We start from the raw sequence: 6,485 nt of genomic DNA, 5'->3' as shown, positions 1-6,485 counted from the left end.
TTGCTCCAGGCTGAAAGGGCTGGATTGGCAGGGAGGAGGCAGGCAGCTGAGCTGCTGTATTGGACTGGGATCCAAACTCGGCAGAAATAGCAGTTTCATTCTTTTATTTTAATTCTCCTGTCGGCAGTCTGCGATTTTCACCCGGAACTGAACAAGAAAATAGGAACAGCCCTGGGGATGAGGGCACCGCGCCGGGCGTGGCCCCTCTGCTGCCGCTGCCCACCCGGAGCGGCCGGAGAGCAGCGCTGCCCTGCAGGGGCTGCATTTCTCACTCCTCATGTGCTGCTCTGCCCTCCCACGGGGCTGGCTCTGCCTGGCCCTGGCAGGCTCCTCCTTCGGCACTTTGCTCTGCTCCAGAGGAAAGTGCGGACAGCGCTTTGCTTGCTTGTGAGGAACAGACTGCAGCGCGGGGCGAGCGGGCGGGATAGGGCCCGGGGCATGCGAGCACAGGGGACAAGTTGCAGGCCTGCCGGAAATAAAAGTTCTGTTGTGAATGATATTCTATTTTTCCAATTTATCAAGCAACGAGATTAAATGTAGCAGCAAATTTTTAATAGTAACAATTAAAAATGAATACAATTAAAGTATTGGAGATGACTACAAAAATATCAAAGTATTGGAAATTAATACAATCAAAGTATTAAAATGAATATTGAATACATATATTTCAGGATAAGTAAAATTTGAGAGTAAGCAATTTAGTATAATTGAGGTTTGTATAAAGCATAAGCATAACTGACCAGGGAGGAGGCCTTCCCCCTACCAGCGGTACGAGGAGGGACTCGCCCTTCCTCACGTACCAAAGCATCCAGGCTGACAATCCCACTTATATACTGTAAGCTACAGAAGTTTATAGAAAACTCCTCCTAGTTTCTATTCCTAAAATCTATGTCAGTGTGTTGTATGGCGCATGCTCTACTAATGGGTTAGGGGTTCTCTCATCCTTTTGAGGATCTTATTTCCGATGAAGGCTCATCGTCTTCCTCAGTGTCTGCTGTGTAACCTGCAGGGAGCGCATGGCCACTATGTGACTGAGCAGATGTTTTCCATAGCAAGACTTTGAGTCCCATGCCTGGAATCATCCCATTTTGTCCCATTTCAAGGTCGAAACTTTGTATTTCTAGATGCTGCTTGTCAGACCTACGTCCTTCTACTATTCCCTTCCAACATCTTTCTTCGACTCCCAACATCTGGAAGATGTCCTTTGCCCTGTCTCACCCATCTCCTCCCTCACTCTGTAGCAATTGTCTTCTATTGATCTAAATACAATTTTGTTAATATAGTTACAATTTAATTGTCACGAATCACATTTATCACAGTTCCAATCTAATGAAGAAGCAGCTAAACAAGACGGTGGTTTTGAGTGGGTGCAGGAGGAAGAGATGCTCCGTGACTCCAGTTCGGCCCCGGTGCGGAGCGGCCCGTGCTGCCCCGGGGCGCACGGGGCGGAACGGACACACCGGGAACGGACACACCGGGAACGGACACACGGGGAACGGACACACAGGGAACGGACACACAGGGAACGGACACACGGGGAACGGAGACACGGGGAACGGAGACACGGGGAACGGAGACACGGGGAACGGACTCGCGGGGAACGGACACACCGGGAACGGACACACGGGGAACGGACTGGCGGACAAACGCTCACGGCGCTTCGGCAGCAGCAGAAGCAGAGAAGAAGCGATCCCGCAGACCCTCGACGTCCCTTCTCTTGTTCCTCGTCTCACTGTCCCGCTGTCCCACACTCTGTCGCGGTGTCCCGCAGCCTCTCCCAGTACCCCTTTCCCGGTCTCCCCCTTCCCTCTCGGTGTCCCTGTCCCGGCCCCTCCTCTCCCCGTGCCAGGCCGGGCCATGCCCCCACCCCACTCCCGGCCCCGGGCGGGGCTGCCCCGTCCCCGCCCCCGGCCGTCCCGCCGCGGCCTCGCCTCCGCCCGGCTCTGGCGGTATTGGCGCTGGCGCTGCTGGGCGGGCATCAGTGCCTGGGCCGGGGGCGGCATCGCCGCTCTTTGGCTCCGCCTGTCCCGAGCCCGGTGTCGGCCCCGACGCGGAGTCCAGTCGCGGCTTCGGTGCCGGTGCCGGCTCCTCCCGGGGCCCGCGGAGGACACACGCGGCGCGGCCGCTCCCGCCGCCTCCGCTGCGGGTTCCCCGGCCCGAGCTCCGCCGCTCGGCAGCGCGGCCGCCGGCCCTGAGCCGCCGGGGCCCGGGGCGGGTGGGGATGCCCGGCCCGGGACGGTCGGGGGGCGCTCGGGGGCCGTGTCTGGCCCCGGGCCGAGCGCTGACGGCCGCGTGTCGCCCGCAGGGAAGGCGCAGGAGGCCTTGCAGGAGCGGTACCGGCTGGGTTCGCTGCTGGGCAGCGGCGGCTTCGGCAGCGTCTACTCGGGGACGCGCCTCGCGGACGGCGCCCCGGTGAGTGGCGGGGCCGGCGGCGGGCAGAGGACAAGGAGGAGGAGGGCGGGTGAGGAGGAAGAGAGGCAGAGGAGGAAGAGGAGGAGGCCGGGGCGCGGCGGAGCGGGCGGTAAGCTCAGCCCGCTGCTGCCCCTTGCTTGCAGGTGGCAATCAAATGCGTGCCACGGGATCGCATCCGGCACTGGGGCGAGCTGGTGAGTGAGCGGGGCCAGCGGCCGAAGCCGGGGCGTGCCGGGCGGCGAGGAGCTGGGGCCCGGCAGGGTGGGAGCCGCCGGGAGCCCTGCAGGGAGAGCGAGCGGGGGATACAGAGCGTCCCGGGCTGGCTGAGGGGTCCCAGAGCCCTGGCACGGCCTCAGCCCCACTGACGGCATCGTGGTCCTCGCGCAGCCCCACGGCGCCCGTGCGCCCCTGGAGATCGTGCTGCTGGACAAGGTGTCCTCTGGGTGTGCTGCTGTCATTCAGCTCCTGGAGTGGGTTGAGCTGCCCAACAGCTTCTTGTTGGTGCTGGAGCGTCCGGAGCGGTGCCAGGACCTGTCGGGTTTGCTGGCGGAGCGGAGGTTCCTGCCGGAGGAGGAGGCGCGGGGGCTGTTCCGCCAGGTGCTGGAGGCCGTGCGGCACTGCAGCAGCTGCGGGGTCCTGCACAGGGACATCAAGCCCGAGAACATCGTGCTCGACCTGGCCACCGGACAGCTGAAACTGATCGACTTTGGCTGTGGCGCCTTCCTCCAGGACACAGCCTACACCCAGTTTGCAGGTGAGCCCTCCCAGGGGATGCTCCTGGGCATCTTATGGCCCAGCCGGGCTGCAGCACCGAGGCTTCTGCCTATTGGAGCCGGGATGGGATTAATGCTTGAGCCAAGTTGATTTGGGTGGGGGTGTGAGGTGGGCCAGCTCCCAGCCCTGCTGACAGCCTTCATCACCCGCTCTGCCCTGGGCTGGGGTTGGAGCTGGGGCAGCCAAGCCGACAAAAACCCCATGGGGGTAACAGAGGGGGGGGGCTCTGACCCCGTGCCCTGGCTGGTTTGGTGTGCAGGCGAGGAAAGGCTCGAACTGCACCTCTCCCCTTGTTTGCCTTGGCTTAATAACATTTTCTGAGGGCCGTGCAGGCGGGGAGGAGAGTGGGTTTTCTCCACCCCTGGGTGGGTTTTTCTTTTGTGTGCCATGGTTGGGCCTTCTCAAGGCTTCGGCTGCCCTCTTCCAGCACCAGTGGTTTCTTTTCCAGCCCCGAGTCTGTACACAAGTCCCAAGTGCTGCTGAGAGGGCAGCGAGTCACCCCGTGTGCCACTGGGGCTGCCCCCACATGCCCAGGGATGCTGGGGCGAGGCTCTGGGAGCAGCAGCATCCTCCTTCTGAACTCCATCTGTATTCCATAGGAACCCTGTCCTACAGCCCACCAGAGTGGATCCACCACCAGCACTACCACGGCGAGGCAGCAACGATCTGGTCCCTGGGCCTCCTGCTGTACCACCTGGTCGTGGGGAAGCACCCGTTCAGGAGGGGCCAGGAGATCATCTGGGGACGGATCTTGTTCCCACAACGGCTCTCTCAAGGTGGATCCTCATCTCTGGGCAGGGGGGAATAGCAGTGCTGGGAAACAGCAGCGGGGTCGTGAGCATCCTGCTCTGGCAGCTGCTGAGGAGGTGGCACAAGTCCTGCTCTCCTGCTCTCCTCTAAACAGTAAATCCATGGGGAAGTTTAGGCACAACCCTGGGTACACCCAGCATGGCCTGGGCACGGGAAAGGGGGGAAGGGGGGGAGGCAACTTCTGCAACGTACTGGTGATTTCTGGTTTCTCTCTTCAGAGTGCCAAGATGTTATTAAGAGGTGTTTGTCCATGCAACCGTTGGACAGGCCATCCTTAGAAGACCTTTTCCGCGATCCTTGGATTCAGGGTGTTCATCTGCCCTAGAAGATGGGAGAGATCCACGGGCACAGCTGGATCCAGGAGCCTGGCAGGTAACAGCTGCACACATCTCTTGGCAATCAGTGGCAAAGCAAACCAGAGTGCCTGTAGCTCTGAGCAGGGATCATCAGAAGGGAGCATGCAGCTCTTGGGCTGGAGCTGAGCTAGAGACCTGGTGTGGCAAGCACTGGTGGCCACCATCCGCCCTGGGTTTCCTTGTCTGGTTCACTCATGGCTGGGGCCCTGGGCAGAACACTGACAGCCTGGTCTGGCCCCCAGGGAAGGAGAAGGAGCCCCTGGAGAAGCTGTTCCAGGTGGGGCAGCTGCTGGGGACACTAAGGACAACCTCAATGATGACAATCTCTTCCTCAGCCTGGCCAGCTGAAGATGATGGACTGGATTCTGGCACCTTCTTCACAGACACACTCCACACCCAATTTGTGGGTGAGTCCACAGCCAGGGGGATGCTCCCAGATCTAGGCACAGCATAGCCTGGCTGGGCACCAAAGGTTTCCCCAATTGCTGGGGCAGATGCCATGAATTCTTCAGTTGGCTGCCAAGCTGCTTTTTGGCTCTGGGCAGCTGCTGAGGGGCTGGATGTGCCATGGCTGGCTGCAGGCTGGGCACAGTCCTGCCCTCCTGCTCTGCTCCCAGAGGCAGCAGTGATTGGGAGGTTTGTGCCCAGCTCTGGGCACGGCCAGCACGGCCTGGGCACGGCGGGAGCTGGGACAAGGGGGACAGGAGCCTTCAGCTGACGGGCGGTTTCTGGTTTCTTTCCTTGCAGCCGGGCTCTGCAGATGCTGAGGCTGCTCTGGGCTCTGCCAGGGCTCTGCTGGGCTCAGCCCTGGGCACAGCTGGGCCCGCTCTGCCCTCACATGGCTCTGACAGCTTTGCATCAAACGAGCCCGTTCCGAGCACAGCGCCTGAGCTTTGTGCTTTTGCAGGTGAGGGGGACTCTCCTGCAGGCCAAGACATTGCAGTTAGGGACACACGTCCAGTTGGCAAGAACCCAAACTCTCCACAGTCCCAGCTGAACGCCTGGATCTCCACAGGATGTTTAGTCTGTCCCACTTGTCATTCCTTTTTGGTTAGAATTGTGCAATTGCACTTTCTTCCTTCTCTAGAAGTGCCACGAGTGGGAAAAACCTGGCGAGGGGGCCGTGTTCCTAAGGCAGTGCAGTCTGGAGCTGATGGATGGAGAATTGCCCTTCTGCACTTCCAAACCAAGCAAAAAGCCGTAAGTGGGACTTTGTGTCTTTAAGAAGCCTCTGACAGTTTCAAAGGGAACGTGCAGCTCATTCACAGGCTGAGAAGGAAGGGCATCTTCTAAAAGATTTGGGCGGTGACAGAGTTGAGATTGCCAGTCCTGCCAGGAGCTGGCAGGGCACAAAGCAATTTCTTCTTGCTTCACACCAATTTCACCACAATTTAAAAGAACAGTATTGGAAACAAATCCCAAAATCTTTTTTTAAAAAGGTTACGGAGGCCAGTAAGATGCATCAATTCCATTGACTCATTTGCAAAGTGAATAACTGAGTTTTCTGTTGCAAAAGATCAGTTACCTCTTAAAGTTACAGAAGATTTTTCACTGCCCACTTGGGTTTTGCTTTTATCTTTCACATTTTATAGAGGTTTTTTTCTTTTCTTTTTCCTTAAAACAGAAAATATGCCATAAAATAGCAGCGTCCTCTGCTCCTGGTTCCGTGTTGAGCATCTCCTTCCCGCTGGCTGAGCTGCTCAGGCAGAGCCCGGCAGCTCCTGGCCCTGCAGGGCTGAGGCTTTTCCCCATTGCTGGGCACAGACTGATGGAGCAGCACTGCAGAGCACGGGGACACACAGAGGGACCAGGAGCAGCTGCCTTTGTCCACCTGGAGCTGCAAGGCCCAAACTCTGAGCAGACAGGGCTGGAAGGGACTGACAGGCTCCCTGTTTGCTGTGCTGCCCCACTTGTGCCCGGCCCAGCTCAGTGTGGGGCAGAGGGAGAACAAGGGGCAGCTTCCCCTCTGACCCCAGGGCTTTGGACACTGTCAGCACCAGCTGCTCCAGCCACCGTCTCTGCTGGCACTGACAACAGCACCCAAATTGTGGCTGATCCCGAGGGAACAGCAGCAGGGCCTGGATCTGATCCCTGACTCTGGGGCAGGGCTGGACAAATGACCCCCACAGCAGC

General features: G+C 59.1%; 1 long non-coding RNA gene across 1 annotated transcript; it reads left to right on the top strand.

Annotated features, from left to right (window-relative positions):
- The first annotated feature begins 4,242 nt into the window (after positions 1–4,242).
- On the top strand, positions 4,243–6,104 carry LOC148218280 (uncharacterized). The gene is made up of 4 exons (XR_015800494.1): positions 4,243–4,368; positions 4,595–4,759; positions 5,440–5,552; positions 5,977–6,104. It is a non-coding gene; the product is annotated as an uncharacterized LOC148218280 (long non-coding RNA).
- The last annotated feature ends 381 nt before the right edge of the window (positions 6,105–6,485 follow it).

The sequence above is a fragment of the Sturnus vulgaris genome, unplaced genomic scaffold, assembly GCF_052056855.1.
Source record: "Sturnus vulgaris isolate bStuVul1 unplaced genomic scaffold, bStuVul1.hap1 Scaffold_192, whole genome shotgun sequence".
Lineage (NCBI taxonomy): Eukaryota > Metazoa > Chordata > Aves > Passeriformes > Sturnidae > Sturnus > Sturnus vulgaris.
This window is presented reverse-complemented; position numbering and strand designations above follow the sequence as displayed.